Genomic DNA, 20,422 nt, shown 5'->3' with positions numbered 1-20,422 from the left:
CCACGGGGAAATCACGTGGGCCTCAAGGGGAAATCAGGTGGGCCCCACGGGGAAATCACGTGGGCCCCACGGGGAAATCACGTGGGCCCCAACCGGAAATCACGTGGTCCCCACGGGGAAATCACGTGGGCCCCACCCAGAAATCACGTGGGCCCCACGGGGAAATCACGTGGGCCCCCAGGGGAAATCACGTGGGCCCCCAGGGGAAATCACGTGGGCCCCACGGGGAAATCACATGGGCCCCACGGGGAAATCACGTGGGCCCCACCCGGAAATCACATGGGCCCCACGGGGAAATCACGTGGGCCCCACGGGGAAATCACGTGGGCCCCCTGGGGAAATCACGTGGGCCCCCAGGAGAAATCACGTGGGCCCCCAGGGGAAATCATGTGGGCACCACGGGGAAATCACGTGGGCCCCACGGGGAAATCACGTGGGCCCCCCGGGGAAATCACGTGGGCCCCACCGGGAAATCACGTGGGCCCCACGGGGAAATCACGTGGTCCCCCAGGGGAAATCACTTGGGCCCCCAGGGGAAATCACGTGGGCCCCACGGGGAAATCACGTGGGCCTCCAGGGGAAATCACGTGGGCCCCCAGGGGAAATCACGTGGGCCCCACGGGTAAATCACGTGGGCCCCCAGGGGAAATCACGTGGGCCCCCAGGGGAAATCACGTGGGCCCCACGGGGAAATGACGTGGGCCCCACACGGAGATCACGTGGGCCCCACCCGAAAATCACGTGGGCCCCACGGGGAAATCACGTGGGCCCCCAGGGGAAATCACGTGGGCCCCACGGGGAAATCACGTGGGCCCCCAGTGGAAATCACGTGGCCCCCACCCGGAAATCACTTGGGCGCCACCCTGAAATCACGTGGGCCCCACGGGGAAATCACGTGGGCCCCCAGGGGAAATCACGTGAGCCCCCAGGGGAAATCACGTGGGCCCCACGGGGAAATCACGTGGGCCCCACAGGGAAATCACGTGGGCCCCACCCGGAAATCACGTAGGCCCCACGGGGAAATCACGTGGGCCCCACAGGGAAATCACGTGGGCCCCACCCGGAAATCACGTGGGCCCCACGGGGAAATCACGTGGGCCCCACCCGGAAATCACGTGGGCCCCACGGGGAAATCACGTGGGCCCCCAGGGGAAATCACGTGGGCCCCCAGGGGAAATCACGTGGGCCCCACGGGGAAATCACGTGAGCCCCAGGGGAAATCAAGTGGGTCCCACGGGGAAATCACGTGGGCCCCACTGGGAAATCACGTGGGCCCCACGGGGAAATCACGTGGGCCCCACGGGAAAATCACTTGGGCCCCACCGGGAAATCACGTGGGCCCCACTGGGAAATCACGTGGGCCCCCAGGGGAAATCACGTGGGCCCCCAGGGGAAATCACGTGGGCCCCACAGGGAAGTCACTTGGTCCCCGAGGGGAAATCACGTGGGCCCCCAGGGGAAATCACGTGGGCCCCACGGGGAAATCACGTGGGCCCCACGGGGAAATCACGTGGGCCCCACGGGGAAATCACGTGGGCCCCACGCGGAAATCACGTGGGCCACACCCGGAAATCACGTGGGCCCCTCGGGGAAATCACGTGTGCCCTCAGGGGAAATCACGTGGGCCCCACGGGGAAATCACGTGGGCCCCATCCGGAAATCACGTGGGCCCCCAGGGGAAATCACGTGGGCCCCACGGGGAAATCACGTGGGCCCCCAGAGGAAATCACGTGGGCCCCACGGGGAAATCACGTGGGCCCCACGGGGAAATCACGTGGGCCCCACCCGGAAATCACGTGGGCCCCATGGGGAAATCACGTGGGCCCTTCGGGGAAATAACGTGGGTCCGACGGGGAAATCACGTGGGCCCCCAGGGGAAATCACTTGGGCCCCACCCGGAAATCACGTGGGCCCCACCCGGAAATCACGTGGGCCCCACGGGAAATCACGTGGGTCCCACGGGGAAATCACGTGGGCCCCCAGGGGAAATCACGTGCGCCCCCAGTGGAAATCACGTGGGCCCCCAGGGGAAATCACGTGGGCCCCACGGAGAAATCACGTGGGCCCCCAGGGGAAATCACGTGGGTCCCCAGGGGAAATCACGTGGGCCCCACGGGGAAATCACGTGGGCCCCCAGGGGAAATCACGTGGGCCCCACGGGGAAATGACGTGGGCCCTCAGGGGAAATCAGGTGGGCCCCACGGGGAAAGCACGTGGGCCCCACGGGGAAATCACGTTGGCCCCAGGGGAAATCAGGTGGGCCCAACGGGGAAATCACGTGGGCCCCACGGGGAAATCACGTTGACCCCACCCGGAAATCACGTGGGCCCAACGGGGAAATCACGTGGGCCCCCCGGGGAAATCACGTGGGCCCCACGGGGAAATCACGTTGACCCCACCCGGAAATCACGTGGGCCCCACCCGGAAATCACGTGGGCCCCCCGGGGAAATCACGTGGGCCCCACGGGGAAATCACGTGGGCCCCCAGGGGAAATCACGTGGGCCCCACGGGGAAATCACGTGGGCCCCCAGGGGAAATCACGTGGGCCCCCAGGGGAAATCACGTGGGCCCCACGGGGAAATCACGTGGGCCCCACGGGGAAATCACGTGGGCCCCACGGGGAAATCACGTGGGCCCCCAGGGGAAATCACGTGGTCCCCACGGGGAAATCACGTGGGCCCCCAGGGGAAATCACGTGGGCCCCCAGGGGAAATCACGTGGGCCCCACGGGGAAATCACGTGGGCCCCACGGGGAAATCACGTGAACCCCACGAGGAAATCACGTGGGCCCCCAGGGGAAATCACGTGGGCCCCACGGGGAAATCACGTGGGCCCCCAGGGGAAATCACGTGGGCCCCACCCGGAAATCACGTGGGCCCCACCCGGAAATCACGTGGGACCCACGGGGAAATCACGTGGGCCCCACGGGGAAATCACGTGGGCCCCACCCGGAAATCACGTGGGCCCCACGGGGAAATCACGTGGGCCCCCAGGGGAAATCACGTGGGCCCCACCCGGAAATCACGTGGGCCCCACCCGGAAATCACGTGGGACCCACGGGGAAATCACTTGGGCCCCACGGGGAAATCACGTGGGCCCCACGGGGAAATCACGTGGGCCCCACCCGGAAATCACGTGGGCCCCACGGGGAAATCACGTGGGCCCCCAGGGGAAATCACGTGGGCCCCACGGGGAAATCACGTGGGCCCCACGGGGAAATCTCGTGGGCCCCACCCTGAAATCACGTGGGCCCCACGGGGAAATCACGTGGGCCCCAACCGGAAATCACGTGGGCCCCACTGGGAAATCACGTGGGCCCCCAGGGGAAATCACGTGGGCCCCCAGGTGAAATCACGTGGGCCCTACGGGGAAATCACGAGGGCCCCACGGGGAAATCACGTGGGCCCCCAGGGGAAATCACGTGGGCCCCACCCGGAAATCACATGGGCCCCACCCGGAAATCAAGTGGGCCCCACGGGGAAATCACGTGGGGCCCACGGGGAAATCACGTGGGCCCCCAGGGGAAATCACGTGGGCCCCACGGGGAAATCACGTGGGCCCCCTGGGGAAATCACGTGGGCCGCCAGGGGAAATCACGTGGGCCCCCAGGGGAAATCACGTGGGCCCCACGGGGAAATCACGTGAGCCCCAGGGGAAATCAAGTGGGCCCCACAGGGAAATCACGTGGGCCCCACTGGGAAATCACGTGGGCCGCACGGGGAAATCACGTGGGCCCCACGGGAAAATCACGTGGGCCCCACCGGGAAATCACGTGGGCCCCACTGGGAAATCACGTGGCCCCCAGGGGAAATCACGTGGGCCCCCAGGGGAAATCACGTGGGCCCCACAGGGAAGTCACTTGGGCCCCGAGGGGAAATCACGTGGGCCCCCAGGGGAAATCACGTGGGCCCCACGGGGAAATCACGTGGGCCCCACGGGGAAATCACGTGGGCCCCACGGGGAAATCACGTGGGCCCCACGCGGAAATCACGTGGGCCACACCCGGAAATCACGTGGGCCCCATGGGGAAATCACGTGTGCCCTCAGGGGAAATCACGTGGTCCCCACGGGGAAATCACGTGGGCCCCATCCGGAAATCACGTGGGACCCCAGGGGAAATCACTTGGGCCCCACCCGGAAATCACGTGGGCCCCACCCGGAAATCACGTGGGCCCCACGGGAAATCACGTGGGTCCCACGGGGAAATCACGTGAGCCCCCACGGGAAATCACGTGGGCCCCACGGGGAAATCACGTTGGCCCCCAGGGGAAATCAGGTGGGCCCAACGGGGAAATCACGTGGGCCCCACCCGGAAATCACGTGGGCCCAACGGGGAAATCATGTGGGCCCCCAGGGGAAATCACCTGGGCCCCCAGGGGTAATCACGTGGGCCCCCAGGGGAAATCACGTGGGCCCCACAGGGAAATCACGTGGGCCCCACCCGGAAATCACGTGGGCCCCACCCGGAAATAACGTGGGCCCCCAGGGGAAATCACGTGGGCCCCACGGGGAAATCACGTGGGCCCCCAGGGGAAATCACGTGGGCCCCACGGGGAAATCACTTGGGCCCCCAGGGGAAATCACGTGGGCCCCCAGGGGAAATCACGTGGGGCCCACGGGGAAATCACGTGGACCCCCAGGGGAAATCACGTGGGCCCCACGGGAAAATCACGTGGGCCCCCAGGGGAAATCACGTGGGCCCCCAGGGGAAATCACGTGGGGCCCACGGGGAAATCACGTGGACCCCCAGGGGAAATCACGTGGGCCCCCAGGGGAATTCACGTGGGCCCCACCCGGAAATCACATGGGCCCCACCCGGAAATCACGTGGGCCCCACGGGGAAATCACGTGGACCCCACGGGGAAATCACGTGGGCCCCACCCGGAAATCACGTGGGCCCCACGGGGAAATCACGTGGGCCCCACGGGGAAATCACGTGGGCCCCCAGGGGAAATCACGTGGGCCCCCAGGTGAAATCACGTGGGCCCCACCGGGAAATCACGTGGGCCCCACCCGGAAATCACGTGGGCCCCCAAGGGAAATCACGTGGGCCCCACCCGGAAATCACATGGGCCCCACCCTGAAATCAAGTGGGCCCCACGGGGAAATCACGTGGGGCCCACGGGGAAATCACGTGGGCCCCCAGGGGAAATCACGTGGGCCCCACGGGGAAATCACGTGGGCCCCCAGTGGAAATCACGTGGCCCCCACCCGGAAATCACGTGGGCCCCACCCTGAAATCACGTGGGCCCCACGGGGAAATCACGTGGGCCCCCAGGGGAAATCACGTGAGCCCCCAGGGGAAATCACGTGGGCCCCACGGGGAAATCACGTGGGCCCCACAGGGAAATCACGTGGGCCCCACCCGGAAATCACGTAGGCCCCACGGGGAAATCACGTGGGCCCCACAGGGAAATCACGTGGGCCCCACCCGGAAATCACGTGGGCCCCACCCGGAAATCATGTGGGCCCCACGGGGAAATCACGTGGGCCCCACGGGGAAATCACCTGGGCCCCCAGGGGAAATCACGTGGGCCCCACGGGGAAATCACGAGAGCCCCAGGGGAAATCAAGTGGGTCCCACGGGGAAATCACGTGGGCCCCACTGGGAAATCACGTGGGCCCCACGGGGAAATCACGTGGGCCCCACGGGAAAATCACGTGGGCCCCACCGGGAAATCACGTGGGCCCCACGGGGAAATCACGTGGGCCCCACAGGGAAATCACGTGGGCCCCACCCGGAAATCACGTAGGCCCCACGGGGAAATCACGTGGGCCCCACGGGGAAATCACGTGGGCCCCAACCGGAAATCACGTGGGCCCCACGGGGAAATCACGTGGGCCCCACCCGGAAATCACGTGGGCCCCCAGGGGAAATCACGTGGGCCCCCAGGGGAAATCACTTGGGCCCCCAGGGGAAATCACGTGGGCCCCACGGGGAAATCACGTGGGCCCCCTGGGGAAATCACGTGGGCCCCCAGGGGAAATCACGTGGGCCCCCAGGGGAAATTACGTGGGCCCCACGGGGAAATCACGTGAGCCCCAGGGGCAATCAAGTGGGCCCCACAGGGAAATCACGTGGGCCCCACTGGGAAATCACGTGGGCCCCACGGGGAAATCACGTGGGCCCCACGGGAAAATCACGTGGGCCCCACCGGGAAATCACGTGGGCCCCACTGGGAAATCACGTGGCCCCCAGGGGAAATCACGTGGGCCCCCAGGGGAAATCACGTGGGCCCCACAGGGAAGTCACTTGGGCCCCGAGGGGAAATCACGTGGGCCCCCAGGGGAAATCACGTGGGCCCCACTGGGAAATCACGTGGGCCCCACGGGGAAATCTCGTGGGCCCCACGCGGAAATCACGTGGGCCACACCCGGAAATCACGTGGGCCCCACGGGGAAATCACGTGTGCCCTCAGGGGAAATCACGTGGGCCCCACGGGGAAATCACGTGGGCCCCATCCGGAAATCACGTGGGACCCCAGGGGAAATCACTTGGGCCCCACCCGGAAATCACGTGGGCCCCATCCGGAAATCACGTGGGCCCCACGGGAAATCACGTGGGTCCCACGGTGAAATCACGTGAGCCCCCACGGGAAATCACGTGGGCCCCACGGGGAAATCACGTTGGCCCCCAGGGGAAATCAGGTGGGCCCAACGGGGAAATCACGTGGGCCCCACGGGGAAATCACGTTGGCCCCACCCGGAAATCACGTGGGCCCAACGGGGAAATCACGTGGGCCCCCAGGGGAAATCACGTGGGCCCCCAGGGGAAATCACGTGGGCCCCCAGGGGAAATCACGTGGGCCCCACAGGAAATCACGTGGGCCCCACCCGGAAATCACGTGGGCCCCACCCGGAAATCACGTGGGCCCCCAGGGGAAATCACGTGGGCCCCACGGGGAAATCACTTGGGCCCCCAGGGGAAATCACGTGGGCCCCACGGGGAAATCACTTGGGCCCCCAGGGGAAATCACGTGGCCCCCCAGGGGAAATCACGTGGGGCCCACGGGGAAATCACGTGGACCCCCAGGGGAAATCACGTGGGCCCCCAGGGGAATTCACGTGGGCCCCACCCGGAAATCACATGGGCCCCACCCGGAAATCACGTGGGCCCCACGGGGAAATCACGTGGACCCCACGGGGAAACCACGTGGGCCCCACCCGGAAATCACGTGGGCCCCACGGGGAAATCACGTGGGCCCCACGGGGAAATCACGTGGGCCCCCAGGGGAAATCACGTGGGCCCCCAGGTGAAATCACGTGGGCCCCACCGGGAAATCACGTGGGCCCCACCCGGAAATCACGTGCGCCCCCAAGGGAAATCACGTGGGCCCCACCCGGAAATCACATGGGCCCCACCCGGAAATCAAGTGGGCCCCACGGGGAAATCACGTGGGGCCCACGGGGAAATCACGTGGGCCCCCAGGGGAAATCACGTGGGCCCCACGGGGAAATCACGTGGGCCCCCAGTGGAAATCACGTGGCCCCCACCCGGAAATCACGTGGGCCCCACCCTGAAATCACGTGGGCCCCACGGGGAAATCACGTGGGCCCCCAGGGGAAATCACGTGAGCCCCCAGGGGAAATCACGTGGGCCCCACGGGGAAATCACGTGGGCCCCACAGGGAAATCACGTGGGCCCCACCCGGAAATCACGTAGGCCCCACGGGGAAATCACGTGGGCCCCACAGGGAAATCACGTGGGCCCCACCCGGAAATCACGTGGGCCCCACCCGGAAATCATGTGGGCCCCACGGGGAAATCACGTGGGCCCCACGGGGAAATCACGTGGGCCCCCAGGGGAAATCACGTGGGCCCCACGGGGAAATCACGAGAGCCCCAGGGGAAATCAAGTGGGTCCCACGGGGAAATCACGTGGGCCCCACTGGGAAATCACGTGGGCCCCACGGGGAAATCACGTGGGCCCCACGGGAAAATCACATGGGCCCCACCGGGAAATCACGTGGGCCCCACGGGGAAATCACGTGGGCCCCACAGGGAAATCACGTGGGCCCCACCCGGAAATCACGTAGGCCCCACGGGGAAATCACGTGGGCCCCACGGGGAAATCACGTGGGCCCCAACCGGAAATCACGTGGGCCCCACGGGGAAATCACGTGGGCCCCACCCGGAAATCACGTGGGCCCCCAGGGGAAATCACGTGGGCCCCCAGGGGAAATCACTTGGGCCCCCAGGGGAAATCACGTGGGCCCCACGGGGAAATCACGTGGGCCCCCTGGGGAAATCACGTGGGCCCCCAGGGGAAATCACGTGGGCCCCCAGGGGAAATTACGTGGGCCCCACGGGGAAATCACGTGAGCCCCAGGGGAAATCAAGTGGGCCCCACAGGGAAATCACGTGGGCCCCACTGGGAAATCACGTGGGCCCCACGGGGAAATCACGTGGGCCCCACGGGAAAATCACGTGGGCCCCACCGGGAAATCACGTGGGCCCCACTGGGAAATCACGTGGCCCCCAGGGGAAATCACGTGGGCCCCCAGGGGAAATCACGTGGGCCCCACAGGGAAGTCACTTGGGCCCCGAGGGGAAATCACGTGGGCCCCCAGGGGAAATCACGTGGGCCCCACTGGGAAATCACGTGGGCCCCACGGGGAAATCACGTGGGCCCCACGCGGAAATCACGTGGGCCACACCCGGAAATCACGTGGGCCCCACGGGGAAATCACGTGTGCCCTCAGGGGAAATCACGTGGGCCCCACGGGGAAATCACGTGGGCCCCACGGGGAAATCACGTTGGCCCCCAGGGGAAATCAGGTGGGCCCAACGGGGAAATCACGTGGGCCCCACGGGGAAATCACGTTGGCCCCACCCGGAAATCACGTGGGCCCAACGGGGAAATCACGTGGGCCCCCAGGGGAAATCACGTGGGCCCCCAGGGGAAATCACGTGGGCCCCCAGGGGAAATCACGTGGGCCCCACAGGGAAATCACGTGGGCCCCACCCGGAAATCACGTGGGCCCCACCCGGAAATCACGTGGGCCCCCAGGGGAAATCACGTGGGCCCCACGGGGAAATCACGTGGGCCCCCAGGGGAAATCACGTGGGCCCCACGGGGAAATCACTTGGGCCCCCAGGGGAAATCACGTGGGCCCCCAGGGGAAATCACGTGGGGCCCACGGGGAAATCACGTGGACCCCCAGGGGAAATCACGTGGGCCCCCAGGGGAATTCACGTGGGCCCCACCCGGAAATCACATGGGCCCCACCCGGAAATCACGTGGGCCCCACGGGGAAATCACGTGGACCCCACGGGGACATCACGTGGGCCCCACCCGGAACTCACGTGGGCCCCACGGGGAAATCACGTGGGCCCCACGGGGAAATCACGTGGGCCCCCAGGGGAAATCACGTGGGCCCCCAGGTGAAATCACGTGGGCCCCACCGGGAAATCACGTGGGCCCCACCCGGAAATCACGTGGGCCCCCAAGGGAAATCACGTGGGCCCCACCCGGAAATCACATGGGCCCCACCCGGAAATCAAGTGGGCCCCACGGGGAAATCACGTGGGGCCCACGGGGAAATCACGTGGGCCCCCAGGGGAAATCACGTGGGCCCCACGGGGAAATCACGTGGGCCCCCAGTGGAAATCACGTGGCCCCCACCCGGAAATCACGTGGGCCCCACCCTGAAATCACGTGGGCCCCACGGGGTAATCACGTGGGCCCCCAGGGGAAATCACGTGAGCCCCCAGGGGAAATCACGTGGGCCCCACGGGGAAATCACGTGGGCCCCACAGGGAAATCACGTGGGCCCCACCCGGAAATCACGTGGGCCCCACCCGGAAATCACGTGGGCCCCCAGGGGAAATCACGTGGGCCCCATGGGGAAATCACGTGGGCCCCCAGGGGAAATCACGTGGGCCCCACGGGGAAATCACGTGGGCCCCCAGGGGAAAGCACGTGGGCCCCCAGGGGAAATCAGGTGGGGCTCACGGGGAAATCACGTGGACCCCCAGGGGAAATCACGTGGGCCCCACGGGAAAATCACGTGGGCCCCCAGGGGAAATCACGTGGGCCCCCAGGGGAAATCACGTGGGCCCCCAGGGGAATTCACGTGGGCCCCACCCGGAAATCACATGGGCCCCACCCGGAAATCACGTGGGCCCCAGGGGGAAATCACGTGGACCCCACGGGGAAATCACGTGGGCCCCACCCGGAAATCACGTGGGCCCCACGGGGAAATCACGTGGGCCCCCAGGGGAAATCACGTGGGCCCCCAGGTGAAATCACGTGGGCCCCCAGGTGAAATCACGTGGGCCCCACGGGGAAATCACGTGGGCCCCACACGGAGATCACGTGGGCCCCACCCGAAAATCACGTGGGCCCCACGGGGAAATCACGTGGGCCCCCAGGGGAAATCACGTGAGCCCCCAGGGGAAATCACGTGGGCCCCACGGGGAAATCACGTGGGCCCCATAGGGAAATCACGTGGGCCCCACCCGGAAATCACGTAGGCCCCACGGGGAAATCACGTGGGCCCCACAGGGAAATCACGTGGGCCCCACCCGGAAATCACGTGGGCCCCACGGGGAAATCACGTGGGCCCCACCCGGAAATCACGTGGGCCCCACGGGGAAATCACGTGGGCCCCCAGGGGAAATCACGTGGGCCCCCAGGGGAAATCACGTGGGCCCCACGGGGAAATCACGTGAGCCCCAGGGGAAATCAACTGGGTCCCACGGGGAAATCACGTGGGCCCCACTGGGAAATCACGTGGGCCCCACGGGGAAATCACGTGGGCCCCACGGGAAAATCACGTGGGCCCCACCGGGAAATCACGTGGGCCCCACTGGGAAATCACGTGGGCCCCACCCGGAAATCACGTGGGCCCCCAGGGGAAATCACGTGGGCCTCACAGGGAAGTCACTTGGGCCCCGAGGGGAAATCACGTGGGCCCCCAGGGGAAATCACGTGGGCCCCACGGGGAAATCACGTGGGCCCCACGGGGAAATCACGTGGGCCCCACGGGGAAATCACGTGGGCCCCACGCGGAAATCACGTGGGCCACACCCGGAAATCACGTGGGCCCCTCGGGGAAATCACGTGTGCCCTCAGGGGAAATCACGTGGGCCCCACGGGGAAATCACGTGGGCCCCATCCGGAAATCACGTGGGCCCCCAGGGGAAATCACGTGGGCCCCACGGGGAAATCACGTGGGCCCCCAGGGGAAATCACGTGGGCCCCACGGGGAAATCACGTGGGCCCCACGGGGAAATCACGTGGGCCCCACCCGGAAATCACGTGGGTCCCACGGGGAAATCACGTGGGCCCCCAGGGGAAATCACGTGCGCCCCCAGTGGAAATCACGTGGGCCCCACGGGAAATCACGTGGGTCCCACGGGGAAATCACCTGGGCCCCCAGGGGAAATCATGTGGGCCCCATCCGGAAATCACGTGGGACCCCAGGGGAAATCACTTGGGCCCCACCCGGAAATCACGTGGGCCCCACCCGGAAATCACGTGGGCCCCACGGGAAATCACGTGGGTCCCACGGGGAAATCACGTGAGCCCCCACGGGAAATCACGTGGGCCCCACGGGGAAATCACGTTGGCCCCCAGGGGAAATCAGGTGGGCCCAACGGGGAAATCACGTGGGCCCCACGGGGAAATCACGTTGGCCCCACCCGGAAATCACGTGGGCCCAACGGGGAAATCACGTGGGCCCCCAGGGGAAATCACGTGGGCCCCCAGGGGAAATCACGTGGGCCCCCAGGGGAAATCACGTGGGCCCCACAGGGAAATCACGTGGGCCCCACCCGGAAATCACGTGGGCCCCACCCGGAAATCACGTGGGCCCCCAGGGGAAATCACGTGGGCCCCATGGGGAAATCACGTGGGCCCCCAGGGGAAATCACGTGGGACCCACGGGGAAATCACTTGGGCCCCCAGGGGAAATCACGTGGGCCCCCAGGGGAAATCAGGTGGGGCTCACGGGGAAATCACGTGGACCCCCAGGGGAAATCACGTGGGCCCCACGGGAAAATCACGTGGGCCCCCAGGGGAAATCACGTGGGCCCCCAGGGGAAATCACGTGGGCCCCCAGGGGAATTCACGTGGGCCCCACCCGGAAATCACATGGGCCCCACCCGGAAATCACGTGGGCCCCAGGGGGAAATCACGTGGACCCCACGGGGAAATCACGTGGGCCCCACCCGGAAATCACGTGGGCCCCACGGGGACATCACGTGGGACGCCAGGGGAAATCACGTGGGCCCCCAGGGGAAATCACGTGGGCCCCCAGGTGAAATCACGTGGGCCCCACGGGGAAATCACGTGGGCCCCACACGGAGATCACGTGGGCCCCACCCGAAAATCACGTGGGCCCCACGGGGAAATCACGTGGGCCCCCAGGGGACATCACGTGGGCCCCCAGGGGAAATCACGTGGGCCCCACGGGGAAATCACGTGGGCCCCATAGGGAAATCACGTGGGCCCCACCCGGAAATCACGTAGGCCCCACGGGGAAATCACGTGGGCCCCACAGGGAAATCACGTGGGCCCCACCCGGAAATCACGTGGGCCCCACGGGGAAATCACGTGGGCCCCACCCGGAAATCACGTGGGCCCCACGGGGAAATCACGTGGGCCCCCAGGGGAAATCACGTGGGCCCCCAGGGGAAATCACGTGGGCCCCACGGGGAAATCACGTGAGCCCCAGGGGAAATCAACTGGGTCCCACGGGGAAATCACGTGGGCCCCACTGGGAAATCACGTGGGCCCCACGGGGAAATCACGTGGGCCCCACGGGAAAATCACGTGGTCCCCACCGGGAAATCACGTGGGCCCCACTGGGAAATCACGTGGGCCCCACCCGGAAATCACGTGGGCCCCCAGGGGAAATCACGTGGGCCTCACAGGGAAGTCACTTGGGCCCCGAGGGGAAATCACGTGGGCCCCCAGGGGAAATCACGTGGGCCCCACGGGGAAATCACGTGGGCCCCACGGGGAAATCACGTGGGCCCCACGGGGAAATCACGTGGGCCCCACGCGGAAATCACGTGGGCCACACCCGGAAATCACGTGGGCCCCTCGGGGAAATCACGTGTGCCCTCAGGGGAAATCACGTGGGCCCCACGGGGAAATCACGTGGGCCCCATCCGGAAATCACGTGGGCCCCCAGGGGAAATCACGTGGGCCCCACGGGGAAATCACGTGGGCCCCCAGGGGAAATCACGTGGGCCCCACGGGGAAATCACGTGGGCCCCACGGGGAAATCACGTGGGCCCCACCCGGAAATCACGTGGGTCCCACGGGGAAATCACGTGGGCCCCCAGGGGAAATCACGTGCGCCCCCAGTGGAAATCACGTGGGCCCCACGGGAAATCACGTGGGTCCCACGGGGAAATCACCTGGGCCCCCAGGGGAAATCATGTGGGCCCCATCCGGAAATCACGTGGGACCCCAGGGGAAATCACTTGGGCCCCACCCGGAAATCACGTGGGCCCCACCCGGAAATCACGTGGGCCCCACGGGAAATCACGTGGGTCCCACGGGGAAATCACGTGAGCCCCCACGGGAAATCACGTGGGCCCCACGGGGAAATCACGTTGGCCCCCAGGGGAAATCAGGTGGGCCCAACGGGGAAATCACGTGGGCCCCACGGGGAAATCACGTTGGCCCCACCCGGAAATCACGTGGGCCCAACGGGGAAATCACGTGGGCCCCCAGGGGAAATCACGTGGGCCCCCAGGGGAAATCACGTGGGCCCCCAGGGGAAATCACGTGGGCCCCACAGGGAAATCACGTGGGCCCCACCCGGAAATCACGTGGGCCCCACCCGGAAATCACGTGGGCCCCCAGGGGAAATCACGTGGGCCCCATGGGGAAATCACGTGGGCCCCCAGGGGAAATCACGTGGGCCCCACGGGGAAATCACTTGGGCCCCCAGGGGAAATCACGTGGGCCCCCAGGGGAAATCAGGTGGGGCTCACGGGGAAATCACGTGGACCCCCAGGGGAAATCACGTGGGCCCCACGGGAAAATCACGTGGGCCCCCAGGGGAAATCACGTGGGCCCCAAGGGGAAATCACGTGGGCCCCCAGGGGAATTCACGTGGGCCCCACCCGGAAATCACATGGGCCCCACCCGGAAATCACGTGGGCCCCAGGGGGAAATCACGTGGACCCCACGGGGAAATCACGTGGGCCCCACCCGGAAATCACGTGGGCCCCACGGGGAAATCACGTGGGCCGCCAGGGGAAATCACGTGGGACCCCAGGTGAAATCACGTGGGCCCCCAGGTGAAATCACGTGGGCCCCACGGGGAAATCACGTGGGCCCCACACGGAGATCACGTGGGCCCCACCCGAAAATCACGTGGGCCCCACGGGGAAATCACGTGGGCCCCCAGGGGAAATCACGTGAGCCCCCAGGGGAAATCACGTGGGCCCCACGGGGAAATCACGTGGGCCCCATAGGGAAATCACGTGGGCCCCACCCGGAAATCACGTAGGCCCCACGGGGAAATCACGTGGGCCCCACAGGGAAATCACGTGGGCCCCACCCGGAAATCACGTGGGCCCCACGGGGAAATCACGTGGGCCCCACCCGGAAATCACGTGGGCCCCACGGGGAAATCACGTGGGCCCCCAGGGGAAATCACGTGGGCCCCCAGGGGAAATCACGTGGGCCCCACGGGGAAATCACGTGAGCCCCAGGGGAAATCAACTGGGTCCCACGGGGAAATCACGTGGGCCCCACTGGGAAATCACGTGGGCCCCACGGGGAAATCACGTGGGCCCCACGGGAAAATCACGTGGTCCCCACCGGGAAATCACGTGGGCCCCACGGGGAAATCACGTGGGCCCCACCCGGAAATCACGTGGGCCCCCAGGGGAAATCACGTGGGCCTCACAGGGAAGTCACTTGGGCCCCGAGGGGAAATCACGTGGGCCCCCAGGGGAAATCACGTGGGCCCCACGGGGAAATCACGTGGGCCCCACGGGGAAATCACGTGGGCCCCACGGGGAAATCACGTGGGCCCCACGCGGAAATCACGTGGGCCACACCCGGAAATCACGTGGGCCCCTCGGGGAAATCACGTGTGCCCTCAGGGGAAATCACGTGGGCCCCACGGGGAAATCACGTGGGCCCCAGGCGGACATCACGTGGGCCCCCAGGGGAAATCACGTGGGCCCCACGGGGAAATCACGTGGGCCCCCAGGGGAAATCACGTGGGCCCCACGGGGAAATCACGTGGGCCCCACGGGGAAATCACGTGGGCCCCACCCGGAAATCACGTGGGTCCCACGGGGAAATCACGTGGGCCCCCAGGGGAAATCACGTGCGCCCCCAGTGGAAATCACGTGGGCCCCACGGGAAATCACGTGGGTCCCACGGGGAAATCACGTGGGCCCCCAGGGGAAATCACGTGCGCCCCCAGGGGAAATCACGTGGGTCCCCAGGGGAAATCACGTGGGCCCAACGGGGAAATCACGTGGGCCCCACGGGGAAATCACGTTGGCCCCACCCGGAAATCACGTGGGCCCAACGGGGAAATCCCGTGGGCCCCCAGGGGAAATCACGTGGGCCCCCAGGGGAAATCACGTGGGCCCCACAGGGAAATCACGTGGGCCCCACCCGGAAATCACGTGGGCCCCACCCGGATATCACGTGGGCCCCACCCGGAAATCACGTGGGCCCCCAGGGGAAATCACGTGGGCCCCACGGGGAAATCACGTGGGCCCCCAGGGGAAATCACGTGGGCCCCACGGGGAAATCACCTGGGCCCCCAGGGGAAATCACGTGGGCCCCCAGGGGAAATCACGTGGGGCCCACGGGGAAATCACGTGGGCCCCCAGGGGAAATCACGTGGGCCCCACGGGAAAATCACGTGGGCCCCCAGTGGAAATCACGTGGGCCCCCAGGGGAAATCACGTGGGCCCCCAGGGGAATTCACGTGGGCCCCACCCGGAAATCACGTGGGCCTCACGGGGAAATCTCGTGGGCCGCCATGGGAAATCACGTGCGCCCCCAGGGGAAATCACGTGGGCCCCACGGGGAACACACGTGGGCCCCCAGGGGAAATCACGTGGGGGCCCAGGGGAAATCACGTGGGCCCCATGGGGAAATCACGTGGGCCCCACGGGGAAGCCACGTGTGCCCCGAGGGGAAATCACGTGTGCCCCACGCGGAAATCACGTGGGCCCCACCCGGAAATCACGTGGGCCCCACGGGGAAATCACGTGGGCCCCCAGGGGAAATCACGTGGGCCCCACCCGGAAATCACGTGGGCCCCACCCGGAAATCACGTGGGCCCCACGGGGAAATCACGTGGGCCCCCAGGGGAAATCACGTGGGCCCCACGGGGAAATCACGTGGGCCCCCAGGGGAAATCACGTGGGCCCCACCCGGAAATCACGTGGGCCCCACGCGGAAATCACGTGGGCCCCACCCGGAAATCACGTGGGCCCCACGGGGAAATCACGTGGGCCCCCAGGGGAAATCACGTGGGCCCCACGGGGAAATCACGTGGGTCCCACCCGGAAATCACGAGGGTCCCCAGGGGAAATCACGTGGGCCCCTCGGGGAAATCACGTGGGCCCCACGGGGAAATCACGTGGGCCCCACCCGGAAATCACGTGGGCCCCACGGGGATATCACGTGGGCCCCCCGGGGAAATCACGTGGGCCCCACCCGGAAATCACGTGGGCCCCACCCGGAAATCACGTGGGCCCCACGCGGAAATCACGTGGGCCCCACGGGGAAATCACGTGGGCCCCCAGGGGAAATCACGTGTGCCCCACGCGGAAATCACGTGGGCCCCACCCGGAAATCACGTCGGCCCCACGGGGAAATCACGTGGGCCCCCAGGGGAAATCACGTGGGCCCCACCCGGAAATCACGTGGGCCCCACGGGGAAATCACGTGGGCCCCACGGGGAAATCACGTGGGCCCCACGGGGAAATCACGTGGGCCCCACGGGGAAATCACTTGGGCCCCACACGGAAATCACGTGGGCCCCACGCGAAAATCACGTGGGCCCCACGGGGAAATCACGTGGGCCCCGCCCGGAAATCACGTGGGCCTCACGGGGAAATCTCGTGGGCCCCCAGGGGAAATCACGTGCGCCCCCAGGGGAAATCACGTGGGCCCCACGGGGAAACCAAGTGGGCCCCCAGGGGAAATCACGTGGGGGCCCAGGGGAAATCACGTGTGCCCCATGGGGAAATCACGTGGGCCAAACGGGGAAATCACGTAGGCCCCACGGGGAAATCACGTGGGCCCCACCCGGAAATCACGTGGGCCCCACCCGGAAATCACGTGGGCCCCACGGGGAAATCACGTGGGCCCAGAGGGGAAATCACGTGGGCCCCCAGGGGAAATCACGTGGGCCCCATGGGGAAATCACGAGGGCCCCACCCGGAAATCACGTGGGCCCCCAGGGGAAATCACGTGGGCCCCCAGGGGAAATCTCGTGGGCCCCCAGGGGAAATCACGTGGGCCCCACGGGGAAATCACGTGGCCCCTCAGGGGAAATCACGTGGGCCCCCAGGGGAAATCACGTGGGCCCCACGGGGAAATCACGTGGCCCCTCAGGGGAAATCACGTGGGCCCCACGGGGAAATCACGTGGGCCCCACGGGGAAATCACGTGGGCCCCACGGGGAAATCACGTGGGCCCCACGGGGAAATCACGTGGGCCCCACCCGGAAATCACGTGGGCCCCACGGGGAAATCACGTAGGCCCCACGGGGAAATCACGTGGGCCCCACGGGGAAATCACGAGGGCCCCACGGGGAAATCACGTAGGCCCCACGGGGAAATCACGTGGGCCCCCAGGGGAAATCTCGTGGGCCCCACCCGGAAATCACGTGGGCCCCACGGGGAAATCACGTGGGCCCCACGGGGAAATCACGTGGGCCCCCAGGGGAAATCACGTGGGCCCCACCCGGAAATCACGTGGGCCCCACGGGAAAATCACGTGGGCCCCCAGGGGAACTCACGTGGGCCCCACGGGAAAATCACGAGGGCCCCACCCAGAAATCACGTGGGCCCCCAGGGGAAATCACGTGGGCCCCCAGGGGAAATCACGTGGGCCCCACGGGGAAATCACGTCGCCCCTCAGGGGAAATAACGTGGGCCCCCAGAGGAAATCACGTGGGCCCCACGGGGAAATCACGTGCGCCCCCAGGGGAAATCACGTGGGCCCCCAGGGGAAATCACGTGGGCCCCACGGGGAAATCACGTGGCCCCACGGGGAAATCACGTGGGCCCCCAGAGGAAATCACGTGGGCCCCACGGGGAAATCACGTGGGCCCCACGGGGAAATCACGTGGGTCCCACCCGGAAATCACGTGGGCCCCACGGGGAAATCACGTGGGTCCCACCCGGAAATCACGTGGGCCCTACGGGGAAATCACGTGGTCCCCACGGGGAAATCACGTAGGCCCCACGGGGAAATCACGTGGGCCCCACCCGGAAATCACGTGGGCCCTACCCAGAAATCACGTGGGCCCCACGGGGAAATCACGTGGGCCCCACGGGGAAATCACGTGGGCCCCCAGGGGAAATCACGTGGGCCCCAGGGGGAAATCACGTGGGCCCCCGGGGGAAATCACGTGGGCCCCACCCGGAAATCAGGTGGGCCCCACGGGGAAATCACGTGGGCGCCACCCGGAAATCACGTGAGCCCCACCCGGAAATCACGTGGGCCCCACGGGGAAATCACGTGGGCCCCACGGGGAAATCACGTGGGCCCCCAGGGGAAATCACGTGGGACCCAGGGGGAAATCACGTGGGCCCCCGGGGGAAATCACGTGGGCCCCACCCGGAAATCACGTGGGCCCCACGGGGAAATCACGTGGGCCCCACGGGGAAATCAGGTGGGCCCCACGGGGAAATCACGTGGGCCCCACGGGGAAATCACGTGGGCCCCAGGGGAAATCACGAGGGCCCGCAGGGGAAATCACGAGGGCCCCACGGGGAAATCACGTGGGCCCCCAGGGGAAATCACGTGGGCCCCAGGGGGAAATCACGTGGGCCCCCGGGGGAAATCACGTGGGCCCCACCCGGAAATCATGTGGGCCCCACGGGGAAATCACGTGGGCGCCACCCGGAAATCACGTGAGCCCCACCCGGAAATCACGTGGGCCCCACGGGGAAATCACGTGGGCCCCAGGGGAAATCACGAGGGCCCGCAGGGGAAATCACGAGGGCCCCACGGAGAAATCACGTGGGCCCCCAGGGGAAATCACGGGGGCCCCACGGGGAAATCACGTGGGCCCCCAGGGGAAATCACGGGGGCCCCAAGGGGAAATCACGTGGGCGCCACCCGGAAATCACGTGAGCCCCACCCGGAAATCACGTGGGCCCCACGGGGAAATCAGGTGGGCCCCACGGGGAAATCACGTGGGCCCCCAGGGGAAATCACGTGGGCCCCAGGGGGAAATCACGTGGGCCCCCGGGGGAAATCATGTGGGCCCCACCCGGAAATCATGTGGGCCCCACGGGGAAATCACGTGGGCGCCACCCGGAAATCACGTGAGCCCCACCCGGAAATCACGTGGGCCCCACGGGGAAATCAGGTTGGCCCCACGGGGAAATCACGTGGGCCCCCAGTGGAAATCACGTGGGCCCCAGGGGAAATCACGAGGGCCCGCAGGGGAAATCACGAGGGCCCCACGGGGAAATCACGTGGGCCCCCAGGGGAAATCACGGGGGCCCCAAGGGGAAATCACGTGGGCCCCACGGGGAAATAACGAGGGCCCCCAGGGGAAATCACGTGGGCCCCCGGGGGAAATCACGTGGGCCCCCAGGGAAAATCACGTGGGCCCCACGCGGAAATCACGTGGGCCCCACCCGGAAATCACGTGGGCCCCACGGGGAAATCACGTGGGCCCCCAGGGGAAATCACGTCGGCCCCACGGGGAAATCACGTGGGTCCCACCCGGAAATCACGTGGGCCCCCAGGGGAAATCACGTGGGCCCCACGGGTAAATCACGTGGGTCCCCAGGGGAAATCACGTGGGCCCCTCGGGGAAATCACGTGGGCCCCACGGGGAAATCACGTGGGCCCCACCCGGAAATCACGTGGGCCCCACGGGGAAATCACGTGGGCCCCACAGGGAAATCACGTGGGCCCCACCCGGAAATCACGTGGGCCCCACGGGGAAATCACGTGTGCCCCACCCGGAAATCACGTGGGCCCCCAGGGGAAATCACGTGGGCCCCCTGGGGAAAACACTTGGGCCCCCAGGGGAAATCACGTGGGCCCCACGGGGAAATCACGTGGGCCCCACGGGGAAATCACGTGGGCCCCACCTGGAAATCACTTGGGCCCCACGGGGAAATCAGGTGGGCCCCACGGGGAAATCACGTGGGCCCCCAGGGGAAATCACGTGGGCCCACTGGGGAAATCACGTGGGCCCCATGGGGAAATCACGTGGGCCTCACGGGGAA

This window comes from Ovis canadensis, chromosome 25 (genome assembly GCF_042477335.2).
Source record: "Ovis canadensis isolate MfBH-ARS-UI-01 breed Bighorn chromosome 25, ARS-UI_OviCan_v2, whole genome shotgun sequence".
Taxonomy (NCBI): domain Eukaryota; kingdom Metazoa; phylum Chordata; class Mammalia; order Artiodactyla; family Bovidae; genus Ovis; species Ovis canadensis.
The sequence above is the reverse complement of the archived record's forward strand: the minus strand, read 5'-3'. Positions refer to the sequence as shown.